Below are 16,022 nucleotides of genomic sequence, written 5' to 3'. Positions count from 1 at the left end.
GAGGTATCACAAGATGCTTTGTTGTTTTGCTTCGACAGGCTAATACTCTGTGTATGAAGGTCCTTCTAGCTAATCAGGTTTTAGGTGAACTCTTCACATCAGAACAATAGTTCACCCAAGGCATACCATTGTGGTTCCCCTCCGCCACCCCTATCACAGACGCCTGTCATTGCATTTAATTTGGACTGTGATCAAAGGGCTCCTCCCCACATCTTGGACATGCTAGCTAACAAAGTTCACTTATGTAACCCTACTCAAAAGGGGGTGTTGTTTGTCAGCAAGAGGACTGCCTCCATTCCTTGATACATGCTTCTCCTTCCACATATGTCTTTCAAATATTGTGCAGCTTGGATTAATAACCTATCTTTCTGGTGCTGCCTAGAAACGTTCCGAGAGTCACTGCGGAGTTCAACAAGGCTTGTAAAGTGAGGTAAGAGAGGAGCAACCTGTCAGTCTTTCAGTACAGATTGGCCAGAGGATGGGAGTTATTTTAACGGGGATCTGGTCAATTTGCACACCTCTGCTTAAATGTATGTGGGCTGAGGACCATGTTTCACAATACCGTCCCTGGAACTTTGATCGCTGTATAGTGAAAAGGAGGAACTATGGTTGCCAACTGACCAAGGAAAATGGCCTGTTCTGCTCTTGTTCCTTTAAAAGCAGTTTGCTGCAACGAGATCACCGCATAGAGATAAACATCAGTTGTCAGTATCTGCACATCAGACTGACTGCTGTTAAAGGCACAGAAACAATGGTCAGTTGAAAGATTGGTGACCCTAAAAGGAACAAGAAGGGTACATCTCCTGTTGGGCTGACACCATGTGTTTTGCTGCCCCATGCCTTTAACAGCAACTTAATACGCAGCAATTAACCAAGCCTTTCTTGGCTTAGAGGTAAGAGGTAAGGGATGAAAAAGACTTCACCTGTTTAATTCCCCCCACCTGTCTGTTTGTTGCCAAATGTACAGGAGGGCCAGTTTAAAAGGTGACAACACTAGTCTCTTGTCCACAGAGATGGGGACTGTTTCCTTCCAACATGGACAGAAGTGAGCCTACCTGCCTGTGTCAAACCTGGTGGAGGGGAAATAAACCTCTTTTGTCATTTTTCTCCTTTTTGAAATGTTTTTGGGTTTGATGGAGTTGGGGGGAACTATAAACTTGTGAGGGGGGGGGCAGGCGGGGGGAGAGGTGATCATTTTTTATTTGTCCTAAAAGCTATACTCTAGATACTCTAGCTATCTAGATGTGTGGAAGCTCATTAGCAAAGAAAGTCACTCTGCGTGTGCTCTGGGGAACTTTGTTCTTTATGTCCACTATTCCCTCCAACAGGGATTCCCAGATGTTGTTCAATACAACTCCCAGCATCCCTAGCTGAAATGGGCTTGGGCTGGCATTATGGAAGTTGTAGTCAACAACATCGGGGAATCCCTGTTTATTTTATTTATTTGATTTCTATACTGCCCTTCCAAAAATGGTTTGAGGGAACACTGTTCATGCTGCCCAAGGATGAGCCCTGCAATATTTTCCACACCCAGCTTTTAGTTCACACTTCCTCCGGAATTAAGGGAGTGCATTCACATATCGGCCAAATTTACCCCAAAGTCCCTGCGAGCTGTCGGGGAGCACTTCACACACAATTCAGGGGCTGGTTGTCATCGTTTTTTGCACTAGAGTGTAGCCCGATTTATATCCAGGGTAAAAAAATTCACTTTTTGCATCTTTTTTTTTTTTTTAGCAACTTTGAACTCTCAGTAAAGCCTGCTGTCTGGGAAAGCTCCTGGTGGTGGCATAAGCTAAAAAAATGCAGAAGAGTCTATCCACATACTAGTTTTGTGTTTCTTTGGATTATTTTAAGACTCTTCGTGCATGTTTACTCAGAAGTAAGTCCCACTGAACTTCAGTTAAGCTTGCTCCCAATTCGAATAAGTGTTTTTAGGCAATAGTATACACACTAGGGAGGGAGGGAAAGTCGAGCAGTGGGATTTACTTCTGGGTAAATATGCTTAGGATTGTGCTACAAATAATCATCTTCCTGGTTTCTGTCTTGCATTCTGATGCTTGTCCAATCATTTTTCTGTGCACAGATATGATCCTGTTTTGCCACTTAAAAGTTTTTTTAAAAATTCAATGTATATTGTTGTTTCCTAATAAATATCTTGATTCTTTTGCTCCTGCTTGTCTTTCATCTTTGGCATCCCAATATCCATCTTCTCAGTCTTTGGGCTCTGTTGGTTCAGTACTGTTTTGCATGTTCTTCTCTGTGTAATTATTTGCCAGCTGTTAACCGGTTCTCTGCTATTGTGTTGTTTTTTAACCCTCATAACTCCTGTAGTTCAGCTACCTTGTGATTAAGTTATCTTAATTTTGGCACCTCCTCTTCCCAGAATGATTCTGAACTTTGTTCATCTTTGTTTTAATCAGTATGTATATTTGGGCAGGGCCACTCTTCTGAAATATTTTGTACAGTACCTAGTTGAAGTTTACGTTTGGGACACACACATTCAGATTTCTGCTGAAACACTTCCAGGATAATTGTGGGCTTGGCACTGGTTCTCCGCCTAGCTTACCTCACGTAATTGTTTTGAGTTATGTTACCCAACTCTAAGACCTTGGAAAAGATGGGAGAAGTGTTAGCTAAACAAATAAAATATTGCCTCTCAAGTTTATTGTTCTTACCTTTGGATGCTAGCTAGACTGTAGGATAATTAAGGGGGATGATAGTTGAGTTGGTGAAGTAAGCCTTTAATTAGAATCAGTAGAGTTGATTCAAAGGCCAGGAAGAACCATTCACTGGTAGTCCAGTCTCTTCCTTCAGGCAGATTTACTGACATTTGGAGGACTTCCACTAGTGACAAGAAGAGCATAGTGGCATCACTCTGGAATATCAAGTAGAATACTGCACATTAGAGAATACTCTGGGAGCCTCAGAAGACTGCTAAGGAAGGTCTGGTTTTCCGTATCTTCCTTGTGACTCTTTGCACACAACTGGAAAGCTCATAGCAAACATTACTGGAAGTGCATCAATATGTGAGTGTTGGAAAGCAACATGGGCTGGATTTATGGGAAATCATTAGTCACAGTAGTCACAGGCTTAGAGGTTTACCTTCACTTTTATGCTTGATGTACTAAAATAATTACATAAAAGGAGAGCAAAACAGATCTATTTGTTTCACACAGGAGGCTGTGGTGTTGGGAGGAAGGGCTTATATTTGTTAGGCATTGGTAGTACTGGTGGTGCTTTGATACTTGTCTGGAATAATTTATTTATTTTGTCAGCGATACCAGTAATACAGCTTCAGAACTGATGCTTGGTGTTCCACAGCCAAGGCAGATAATAGATTTTTGTTGAAAAGCAGTATCTAAGTCCCTGTAGTAGCAGATTTTGTAGGGTTGGTTTTTTAAAAAAAATGTGACCTGGAGTTTTGGTGATGGATCTGGTGTAATGTCTGCATTTAGATATGTCTTGTCTAGCATTTCACTGTAGTGTTGCTAAATGGGTGGATTAAAGCTATTTGTTACAGTTTAGTTCCAGCATGCATTCTGCATATATTTAGTTCCTGCCTACAAGTTATAAAGCAGCTAGTGAACTGATAGATTCTGTTAGATTGCCTCAGTTGCTTCACTTCCCTGAGCAGTGAGAAGTTCCAGGGATTTCCAGCATGCCTTGGATCTTGGTTTCCTTTAGAAGAAGACCTATGCTATCTCTGTAACATCTGATTTATTTACACATCTATACAGCTTGAACTTTGGATGAAGGTTGGAAGATGGCAGATTATTTGCAGAAGTCAGCAACATACTCTGGTCTTTTCTAGACTCTTAAAACCCTTTCTTGGCCTATCTCTGACCCTATCAAAACTCCAGGGGAGGAAGGAAAGTGGGATCAGATAATCTTACACCTTTCCTTGCGCCTCTGCTGTGAGATATGTGACACTTAGAAATTTCCCAATTACAGCTGCCTAGATTTCTTTCTTGTATACGCCAAATACAGGCACATCTAGTCTGGGGAAGCAAAGAGGTAGCAATCATCAGTGTTGCAATGATTTTTAAAGAAGATCTTATGTTGATCAAGAGCCCTACCCCACAGGGGACGGGGTGCGAATGTCTTTCTGTAAGTCTGGGTCGACATGACAAACTTGGGCTTCTCCTGGTTTATCGACCTCCTCGTTGTCCAGCTGTTGCCCTTTCCGAGCTCCTTGATTTGGTTTCAGGGCTGGTGATTATGACCCGTAGACTTATGGTTCTGGGGGATTTCAGTCTTCTGGCTCCTGATGGGGGTTCGATGGTCCGGGAGTTCATGAGCTCTATGGCTATCATGGGCTTATCTCAGATCATTTCAGGCCCAGCTCATGTGGGTGGACATACCTTGGACTTGGTTTATCTCTCGGGGCAATAGCAATAGCAATAGCACTTACATTTATATACCGCTCTATAGCCGGAGCTCTCTAAGCGGTTTACAATGATTTAGCATATTGCCCCCAACATTCTGGGTACTCATTTTACCGACCTCGGAAGGATGGAAGGCTGAGTCAACCTTGAGCCCCTGGTCAGGATCGAACTTGTAACCTTCTGGTTACAGGGCGGCAGTTTTACCACTGCGCCACCAGGGGCTCTGCAATGGCAGGCAGATCTGGTCATGGGAGACATTGTCATCTCTCCCCTGCTATGGTCCATCATTTTCTGGTTAATATTCAGATTGTAGCGGCCCCCTTTCTCCACCGGGACAGCATTACAACATGGATGGTCCGCCCCAGGCACCTTATGGATCCTGTCGGATTCAAGGAGGCTCTTGGGGACATTCCTTGCAATCTGGAAGGTGTTTCTCCAACTCAGCTCGTGGAATCTTGGAACATCGAGGCCAAGAGGGCATTAGATGAAATTGCTCCCTTAAGGCTCCTCTTAAGGCTCGTGGATCCCGGCTCCCTTGGTTCTCTGCGGAGCTTAGGGAGATGAAACAGACAAAAAGACGCTTGGAACATCATTGGAGGAAAACTGATACCGAAGATGACCGAATGAGATTACTTGCTCATATTTGGGAATATTCTAGGACGATAAGAGTGGCAAAATCTCACTATTTCTCTGCTCTTATTGCATCAGCTGACTCTCTTCCAGCAGCCTTATTTTGGATTACCTGCTCCCTACTTAGGAGAGTGGATCCGGTACATATTCAGTCTTGCCGCTGTGATCAATTTGCTCGATTCTTTGCTGATAAAGTCACCCGCCTTTGGCTGGAGCTGAATTCTAATTCTATAGGATCTGATCAGATAGAGGAGATTCCGCCTTGTGATGTTACATGGAACACCTTTGAGCTGGTTGAGGATATGGACACGATTGTCTCGGGTATGGGTGCGGCAACATGTTACTTGGACCCTTGTCCCTCCTGGCTCATTAGAACAGCCAGTGGGAATGTTAATTCTTGGCTACGGGAGTTGGTTAACTCCTTGCTACGTGAGGGTTTTGTACCAGCAGCCCTTAAAGAGGCAATAGTTCGCCCTCACTTGAAGAAACCCTCCCTGGACCCTGAGGTCCTTGACAACTATAGACCAATCTCCAACCTCCCTTTTTTAGTGAAGGTGTTAGAGAGGGTTGTATGTGCCCAGCTCAAGAGGGTCTTGGAAGAAACTAGTTATCTTAATTCTTATCAGTCGGGTTTCAGGCATAGCACAGAGACAGCACTGGTCGCTCTGGTAGATGATCTTCTTCAGGACCTTGATGAGGGTAGTGTCCCTCTCTTGGTCCTTTTAGATCTCTCAGCGGCTTTTGGCACTATTGATCATGCTATCCTTCTTGACCGCCTGCATGGGTTGGGTATCAGGGGCACTGTCTTACAGTGGTTCCGTTCTTACCTTAGTGGGCATGTCCAGTCGGTAGGCATTGAGGACAGATGCTCTAACCCATGGCCACTCCTTTATGGAGTTCCCCAGGGTTCAGTTCTTGCCCCTGTCCTCTTTATATATGGAGCCGCTGGGTCAGGTCATTTCCCAGTTTGGGGTGAAATTTCATCAATACGCTGATGATACTCAGCTGTATATTGCCATCCCAGACCATTCTGGAGATGCTGTTGCTGTGCTTACTCGATGCCTGGAAGCTGTTAAGGTCTGGATGAATCAAAATAAGCTCAGACTGAATCCCACTAAGACTGAACTACTTTTACTCAGCCCTTGTACTGGCCAACAGCTGGATGTGAACCTTGTTCTAGATGGGGTGGCGCTGCCCCCCAAGGAGCTTGTTCGTGATTTGGGGATCCTTTTGGATTCGCATCTTCTGCCTGAACAGCAGGTGGAGGCTACAGCCAGAAGCGCTTTTGCCCAGCTCCATCTGATTTGTCAATTACGCCCTTACCTTGATCGGCAGGCATTAATGACAGTGACCCATGCCCTTGTTATCTTCCACTTAGATTATTGTAACGCTTACTATCTAGGGCTACATTGGAGGATGATCGGAAAGCTACAACGGGTCCAGAATGCAGTGGCTCGCCTACTCATGGGTGCCAGAAAATATGACAGGGTAGCAGTCATTGCACTGGTTGCCTATTTGCTTCCAAGTTCAATTTAAGGTCCTGGTTTTGACCTTCAAAGCCTTGCGGGGTTTGGTGCCTGTCTACCTACAGACCCACCTCTCCCATCCAGTTACATCCTGTCCGGTCAGATCTTCTCAGATGGCCTTTCTGTCGGTCCCTGATTTCAAAGAGTTTCGGGGTGCTAGGACCCATGAAAGGACCTTTTCGGTTGCTGCCCCACTTCTCTGGAACTTCCTTCCCCTTCAGATTCATTTAGCTCCTTCCTTACTGAATTTTAAATCTCTATTGAAGACTTTTCTTTTTTGCCAGGCTTTTGCCCTGTAGTTTACCTATTTGGTTTTTTCTTTTTTGTTAGTTACTTTAGTTTTTAATTTAGAATGTAATTTTAATGCTGTCTTGCGTTGCATGTTTTTGTACTCCGCCCAGAGTCTTTGGAATGGGCAGTATATTAAATGTTTCAAATAAATAAATAAATAAATAAATATACTGTCAGGGGAGTGAAGATTTCGCTATAAAGATGGACCTTGTTAATTGTGGTACCATTAATCGTGGTACCATTCCACATATTCGTGTTCAGAGAATATGCACCCAACCTCAATATCTGCAGATACAAAAGGGTTATAACCCACATATCCATGGTTCCTAGGTGGCCAGAAATTACCTCTGATGGCAGTGCTGGCTACCACCACTAAGTAGGGGAAGGGGAGACTTACTTTATTTCCACAGCTCTGAAAGGGTCAGACTGGGGGTCCTAGTTTGACCCCTGCAAGGACTTCATGTGAGTAGGGAAGCCAGCTGCTCGCCACTCAAATGTGCGGCACGGCTTGTTTGCCCCAACCCCCTTCCCACAAGGAGCACGTAACACCAGGTGAGCGCTTACCATTGGCTCCCTGGGTGCTCATGGGGCGGGGCTAGGGTGACAAGCGAGGGAGCGTGCAGGCGCCCGCTCAGTCTGGCTCTTGAAGCTGCTGGTAACCTTCCCTCCTTGCACACAGTCCTTGCAATGTCTTGCAAATGTCTTAGAGACTTGTGTTTTGGGCGGTATACAAATGTGTTAAATAAATAAATAAATAAAATGTCGTACTGGGAGCTTGCAAACCCACCCTTGCCGAGCTTTGTTAAGGAGAAGAGGCTGCTTGCTGGCAGCCTTTTCTTGTCATCTTGATCACCTCTTGCAAAGTTTCTCACCTTAGCAGGAATGGCCCAAACTATGCAGGCACCTGAGCAATGTGCCTCGTCCTGTTTAAAATTGCTTTGGGGCAGGGGGCAAAGTGAGGTGGCCTTTTTTCTTTTTCTTTTTTTGGCATTGCTTCAAGTACTCGAATACCTTGGGTTGCCCCTGTTGATCTTAGAAGTCTCCAAGCCAAGATGTGGGAGCTGGAGTGCTTGGCTGTAAGTGAGAACATGGATATAGTGGGTGGAATGGAAAGAAGAACCAGTGGGCTATCATCATCTGTTGATACAAACTCAATAGAGGGGACAGGAAGGGGCATGTTGTGGGTAGTGTTGCTCTGCATATCAACAAAGGCACAGATTCCAGTGAACTAGAAAACTTAAAAATGAATATAGGTCTTCACAAAATTGCCTGGGTAGAAATCCTAAACATGAAAAATAATATGTACCCAGTAGTAAGTAGTAGTAGTAGCCAGCGTGGTGTAGTGGTTAGAGGGCTGGACTAGGACTGGGGAGACCTGAGTTCAAATCCCCATTTGGCCATGAAACTTGCTGGGTGATTCTCACTTCTCTCTCTGCCTAACCTACTTCACAGGGTTGTTGTGAGAAGAAACTTAAGTACGTAGTACACCTCTCTGGGCTCCTGGGAGGAAGAGCGTGATATAAAATGTAAAAAATTAAAATAAAATAAAATAATAATTGTCTGGTCTCCCAAACCAAAACTCTGTGATCTTGAGAAGGATTAAAAAAGCAATCAGCAAAAATGCCAAAGGAGAAATATAATGGGTAGTTTACCAACCTGCAGTTTGACAGCTGAGGTTGTAAAAATTATAAATATGTGTTCAGGATTCAACAAAGAGAAAAAAATTCTGGATACACTTAGTGACTTTGCCTTAGAACAGTTAGTCATTGACTCAACTAGCAAGTTTCCCCACACCTAGCTTTTAGTTTGCATCTCCTCCGGAATGGAGGGTGTGCGTTCAGATCACATATCGGCCAAATTTACACCCAAGTCCCTGCAAGCTATCAGGCAGCACTTCACACACAATTTGGGTGTTTCACTGTGTGAGAGTGCAGCCCAATTTACATCCAAGGTTAAAAAAAAAATCCACTTTTTGCATTGGTTTTTTGGGGCAACTTCGAACTTGCAGTAAAGCCTCTCAGTAAAGCTGCGGCAAAGCCTGCTGTATGGGAAAGCTCCAGGTCTGCACAAGAAAAGTTGACAACTCCGAGTGAGATCTGTTTGGAGGATGAGCTTGTGAGCAGATCTGTGGCTTTTCCATGTTAGGAAGGAGTTTATGCCTTTTTCACCAACTGTTTTCATTAACCTAGGAGAACCTGCCTCTCATTTTGAGAATCTAGAATTGAAGACAGAAATAAATAGCCGTGGGTGTGTCAGTAAATATTTACTTCCTGGATTTAGAAAGAATGTTGATTAAAATACATATTTGCTGATAAAAGGATATCTCTCCCATGAGTTCTTTAGTCAATTTACTTGACATATTTTTAAGTCCGTACGTCTGAAATGGATGTGCACAAACATTTCAAAGCAACTAGCTGAGGAATTCAAGAGCTCACTCTCAAGTTATTTCTTAACAGAGGAATTTCCATAAGCTGAGAGCAATCCATTTTCAAAAGGATATGCAATCTTCAGGTTCAACAGCAGAAAACTGATATGGGACTTGCATAAGAAGAACAAACAGGCAAAAATGTCTTGAATGCCATTTCAGCTACTGGAGTCCTGTTGAGCTATGTGCCAGCTTCCCACCTTGGTGCCATGCCAGGCAGCCACAGCAGGCCTCACCCAATATACAGTAAGACCCAGAGTGGCCGGAGACAAATGAGGACAGAGCTACTGTCCCTTTCAGAATGGAGAAGAGAGAGAGAGAGAAGCTGAAAGCTGTCATCTTCCTAACCCTTAAAGCCCCAGGAAACCTTTGTCTGTGGCCACCCTGGTCAGCTACCTTCCCTACCCATCCCCCTTTCTTTAGAGGAGTCCAGAGATTTGGACTTTTATGTGGCAGTACATGGCTGGTCCCTGCAATACCTTGTTCAGGAGCTGTGTGCACTTCCATACCAATAAACAAGTATGGAATGTGCTAGTATGGGGGCATGGTACGTAGAGCAATGTGGAGTATGCAGTGGCTGCAAATGTGGATTGAAATGGTCCTGTTTGAAGTGAACAAGAATAAATAATGCACCACTTGAAGCAGAACAAACAAAAAGAGGACACTCAGGCCACCTTGAGCTGTAGAGAGTTTCTCTTCTGATTACTTTCCAAAGGGTTGTAATTACTGTCCAACAGGATTCTTATTACAAGCCACATAGGAGCAAGGGGAGCCTGCAAGTATAACATTTTCTATGTAATGTGGAGCAGGTCTTCTACCATTGCAATGTAATCTTGCCTTGTGGGATTCCCCCTCCCCAATTTTCTAGAACAATGATCACAAATGCAACAACAATTAAACAGTAAATATGTACTTCAGAGTTTAGTTTCTCTTAACATCCAACAAAAGAATTTGACCATAATAATAATAATAATAATAATAATAATAATAATAATAATTAATAATTAATAATAAAATAACAGAGTCTTGACCAGACTGTCCAGCCAGAATCTGGTATCTCACAGTTCTGTTTTCTTGAACCTTCTGGACTAGTGTTGAGACACAGTCCGCTGCTGCTGGTCCCGTCTTGTAAATCTGAAATAATGATGTATAGGCTTATCAAACAAACAGCTATTCTCCCAGGAGCTCTTTTGGCAGATACCTTCTCCTTCAGGCCATCTGGATCCAATGAAGATTGTGCCTCCCCACCTCCCGCCCCAGTATACTGTAGTTCCTACTCAGCTTTGCAGCCCCCACTGGACAAGCCTAGAGTATCTATTATTGTAACCCTTAAGGATTAACACAAGAAACCTTAAGGATTACACAGGCAAACACACTCTGCAGCCCCCCCCCCTTGTTTTAAAACTTAGCAAATCACACACACACACACACACACACACACACACACACACACACACATATATATAGAGAGAGAGAGAGAGAGTAAGGCATACTCCTCACTAATCCCATATGTGGCAGCTCTCGCGAGAGTTTGCAAGCAGCTGCCTGGATAGCAACAGGGGCGGGGCGGGGGAGAAAACAGTGATGGCAGCCGGCAGCCGGCTAGAAGAGGAGGTGGGCCAGTCGGCTGGTGGGAAGAAGCAGTGGGCCAGCTGGCGGAAGGAAGCGGCAGGCTGGCAGGAGGAGGCAACCACTGGCGGGAGTTGGCAGGCTCGCCGGCGGGTGGGAGGAGGTGGTGGGCCAGCGGGCAGAAGCAGCTGACTGGAGGGCAGGCAGCCATGTGGCTGGCTGGCCAGGAAAGTAAGCACCGATGGGGGGCGGTGGAGGCGGGGTGCAGGTGGGGGGGAGAAAATTGCTTTGGCAAACTAGAGGTGCAGATGTTCTGCACCCAACCAAGCTAGTTTGGAATATTCTCTGAATGGGAGAATGTTTGGCAATTGTTTGAGATTCAATAAGGCTATTCTCATGAGCAGCCTAACCCAGGCTAGGGTGTTCATGTGGAGCACAGGGAGCATTCCCGATCCTGTCGCTCCCACCCTGCATAACCCCTTTTTTTGCCCCAGGTGCAAGCACGTCCATCCTTAACCCCAGCATTGTGGGATTATGTGTATGCTCAGGCTGAGCAGAGTGGCCAGCTGAGGGAGGATCCCCACAATGCATCGTGCTCCTGACTTCCTACTTCCTCCGCCACTCGCCCCGGCACTGCTCAAGTGCTGCAGCGAGCGACAGAGTGAAGTGGGGAGGGAGATAGTGTGCAGGGAGCAGACGTGTAACCAGGGTGGGGCAGGCAGGGCACGTGTCCTAGGTGCCAGTTGCAGGGGGGCACAAAGTGCCTGCCATGCCCCGCCCCATGCCCCAACCACCACAATTGGGCTCCACTCCCCACTTGCCCAGGGGCAGGCAGGCACTCTCCCATTGGCTGTAGAGACTAGCATGCGCGGTGCCCGCACACCCCCGGCTACTAGGAGCCCCGCCGCACTTGCCGATGCTTTTCAGGCAGCGTTTGCTGCCTAAAAGCGTCTATTCCCCTTTCTCTCCCTCTCTGGAGGGAGAGAAAGGGAGAATAGATGCTTTCAGGCAAGAAGCACTGCCTGAAATGAGACTGAAGAGCTCGCTCAGGCTCTTTGGAGCTCGAGGCCACACCCCTTTTCCATGTGACATGTCCCTCCAGAGAGGGAGAGAAAGGGGAATCGGCGCTTTTAGGCTGCAAAGATGCAGCAAGTGCTCGCTCGGACAGGGCTCCTAGTAGCCTGGGGTCGGGGGATGCTATTTAAGGGGCAGTTTATAGTGACTGAAAGGTTGGAAAGGAGTTAAACACCCCCCTGCTGATTCTCTATTCCACTTCTCAGCCGCTTTTCTTTTGGAAAAGAATAACATTAGGGCTCTGTAAGACTTATCCCTTGAAGTGGTGGTACTATTCCACATGAAGTCTTGAAAACAATTACAGTGGTCCCTCGACCTACGAACTACTCGACTTACGATGTTTTCGAGGTACGAATGACAAAAAAGACCGGAAGTCGTTGCCGTTTTAGATGCGGCTTACTCGACCTACGAATTTTTAGATGCGGTTTCCTCGACTTACGAATGTTTTCAGACCTCCGTGGATGCGCTCTTCGACTTACGAAAATTTCGACCTCCGAACGTGCGTTCGGAACGGATTAACATCGTAAGTCGAGGGACCACTGTATTGGTATATGGTCATGGTTAAAAGTTTTGAATATTATGGAACATAGGATTGGCTAAAGACACTTTGTACTCACTGAGTTCTATTAAATGTTCCCCTAAGTTCCATAAAATATAAGATGTATACAACCTCTTCTAAAGGAAAGAAAAATAAGTTTGTGTTTCATTAATACTGTGTTCTACCCAATATATATGTGTTTGGGGGAAGAGACAAATTGGCTATGCCATTCCAACACTACTCCCTAATATATGCCAAAGCTAAAATTTTAGCAGTACAAAGTATGCTCCCCACCCCGATCCCTAAACTCTCAGGGCTAACATTCTTTTTAATGACAGTCATTTCTCTAACAGGAAGATGTTTTCATTTGTATTTACTTTTCAGTGCAATGCAATTATGCAGTTCCACACTGCGCACTATCTTCATAGTTAGTATCTCAAAAGAGAATTACAGTCTTCACAACAGAATTCCCTAGAGAATTCAGGGTGGATCCCAACCAAAAGCTATTCGTGGGTGGGGGGCGCAATTTCAGTGCTTGCCCTAGGCGCTATTTTCCCTAGATATGCCTCTGGCAGGGAGGCAGGCAGCAACCCATCAGCAACCCCCCCCCCACACACACACACCCCACCAGCCCTCCCCATCCTCCCAAGAATAGGCCATGTAAAGGACCTCAGTATCTGCATTTAATACGCAAAGATTTGGGGGTTAGAGACATCTAACCACTAAATCAGGCACATTCAGCTATCAAATTTTGAAAAGGCATTTCAGTTCTACTTCATGATTAAAGTAGAAATGGGTTACAGCTTCTTTTTGTGTGGAATGCATTTCCGACCACCATCACTACTGCTTACACACACACACACACACACACACACACACACACACACACACACACACACCATTAAAAAAAACAACACCTATTCACCCTAAGAAACAAACTTAAATGCTTGAACATTTCTTGTGAACTTTGGTTGGTCCTAATAAAAGTAGCAACTGTCCCTTTCATAGGAACTTAGTAGGACTGGTATGATGGTGTGTCGGGGGGGAGAGGGAGGGAGAGAGAGAGTGCGCACGCCAGGGGCAGATTAAGCTTTTTGCCGCCCATAGGCAAAAAGGCTTTTGCCACCCTTTCACCCTAAACGAAAAAGGTTTGCCTTTTTTATATAAGGAAAAGGGGGGGGGACTTTCTTTTCTGCACCCTTGCTGCAGCTGCTGCTGCCCACAGAGAGGGGGAGGCAAAATTTGAGGGGCAAAATGTGCTGCTCCTCAAATTTTGCCGCTGTAGGCAAATGCCTACTCTGTCTCTCTGTTAATCCACCACTGATAACCCCTGCTGAGCAAAGTGGCACCTCTTTTAAAGTGGCAGCTCTTTTATTTAGCAGGAGCTTTTTCACAAGTGGCTTTCAGCTCTTGGAGTATCCAATGAGTGAAGCCACTTCGAATATGAATTGCGACATTATGCTTCCTCTTCTTAGTTCAAGTGAAGCAAGCAAAGAAGCCACTCAACAGCTGCCAACTCTCTGCCTTGACTCTCTACTCTGAGCAGCACAGTCAGATCTGCCAGGAGGGACCTTGGAGCCAGGATCCCTCCAAGGGGGAGGGGGGGCAATGCTATCCCATTAAAGGGCTCTTTATTATGTTAATTTGGTCACTGGCAGTCACTCCCGGTTTATCCAGAAAAATCTCACGAAATTACAGGATTTTTTAAACCCATATCAAAATTGGTATAAGCGTGAATTTGGGAGGGAAACCCCGAATTGTGAGTGAATTGCTCCCAAAGATGTCGTACTGACTTTGGCAGAAACCGGGCTAATGTGTGAACACACACACTCTGTTCTGGGAGAGATTTGGGGTAAAAGTACAGTGTGAAAAACCTCTAGGGGTCACTGTCCCTATTCATCCAGCATATCATCCCTCCAATGGCTGTTACTGATGTTTCCCTTGTGTTTCTCTTTAGATTGTGAACCCCTTTGGGAGTGGGGACCATTTTCTTATTCCTTTTGATATGTAAATTACTTTGAGAACTTTTTTGTTAAAAACCAGTATGTTTTTTTTCTTGATTATGTGTTGCAAGCATTGTGGTCATACCACTTTCCTTCCTCTTGCCCCCAAATCACTTGCCCCCAAATCTTCTGTCTTGCCCCCCAAATCCTCTGTCTTGCCCCCCAAATCCATAAAACTACATTGCTCCCCCCCCCAATATGTGCAGAAGAGGCTCTGAAAAATCTTATTTGCCTCTCCCTCTGGCTTTCTTTATAGTAGCTTTAGTAAAATGATAAAAGTAGATGGAAACAGACACCTAAAATACCAGAAACAAAGCCAACAGAATCAACTGCATTTACTGAATGGAGAGCTGTGCCCCAAGGGTGGAAATAATTCATTCAAGCAGAAGCAGTCATATTTCTTAACAGTTGGATTACACAGTCCTGTTACTGCTTGCTGGTTCACCGGTGTTATTATCTAATATATGGCTTTGTTTTCTGTTATCTGATCGGATCATTCAGATATGCTCATGTTTTACAATGCCACCCCCCCCCCCATCGATGGCCTATATGAAATGTCATGTAGGGGCAGGTTATCTCGTCTTACATTATGCTGTCATTCAGTTCTTGGGTCTAACCCATGCTGCCACTGAAGCTCTTCTCACAATCTGTGAGAAGAGCTTCTATCAGGTCTGCGAGGAGAGCGGGCTTAGCCACCCAAATGGACTGGCCGCCCACATGACTGCTGGCTCTGTCACAACTGCCCACACAACTGCTGTGCTGTCTGCAGCCTCCTGGTTGGGGGTCTACTTGTGTGTCACCACATGCCGCGGTGACACACGAGCAAAAAAATGAGGTTAACAGAGTGCTCGCTTTGTTAACCTCATTTAAGGGGAGGGGGAAATAGGCGGGCTAGCTGCCTTGGGAGCACCGGGTTCGCCTGCGAGCCCGGTGGTTCCCACGATCTCTGGGGAACGGGCTAAGTTCCCTTAGCCCGTTTCCCAGTGATCATGGGAATAGCCTCAAACTACCAAACTGGGGGTGCATTACAGTTGAGCCTTTAAAGTTATAAAGTTGAGCCATTACAGGTGATATATCTATACTTACAGTCTCCATGGTAATGGAAGCTGTGCAGATTTCATTTTCGCCACATCCCCTTATGTGATCAAACGACACACATTACATGATTAAATGCCCTTGATGTTGAACCCTTTTGATCGGATTAATAACAATTGTGCAGGTGCAACCGGAAGTTCTGCCTGTACCAAAGCGATTATATGCCTTTCCAAAGACAAGGAAATTACTGTCTTTGGTACAACCTACTCTGGTTGTATATTTGCATGGTTAATGAGTGCACTTATGCTAAGTCAAAATATGTCAGCTATGAACTCAGCCCATAATTTTATATCTAATAAAGCACAAGGAAGACGTTTGGGAAAGGAAATGCCATTCAGTTATGGGTTGTAGGGTTCGGCTTCCACCATAAGTAGGCGGCAGACCAAGGTGTAATTGTACTGTAGAGAGCCTATTTCACGTGTTAACTGGAACACCCTATTTTCACTTGGTAAGTCAGGTTGTCAGTCTCGGGGTCTGACCCAAATT

General features: G+C 45.2%; 1 protein-coding gene across 2 annotated transcripts in view; it reads left to right on the top strand.

Annotated features, from left to right (window-relative positions):
- Positions 1-263: 263 nt before the first annotated feature.
- The window catches only part of FMO1 (flavin containing dimethylaniline monoxygenase 1), a 36,272-nt gene continuing 20,513 nt past the window's right edge, over positions 264-16,022 (top strand). The window contains exon 1 of one of the 2 annotated variants that reach the window (XM_053313523.1): positions 264-430. The gene's annotated coding sequence lies outside the window, so the exon portion shown is untranslated. Of the gene's footprint in view, positions 431-2,891; positions 3,027-16,022 lie in introns of those variants that run through there. The other variant, XM_053313524.1, reaches the window with a different exon arrangement.

Source organism: Hemicordylus capensis, chromosome 4 (genome assembly GCF_027244095.1).
Source record: "Hemicordylus capensis ecotype Gifberg chromosome 4, rHemCap1.1.pri, whole genome shotgun sequence".
Classification (NCBI taxonomy): Eukaryota; Metazoa; Chordata; class Lepidosauria; order Squamata; family Cordylidae; genus Hemicordylus; species Hemicordylus capensis.
This window is presented reverse-complemented; position numbering and strand designations above follow the sequence as displayed.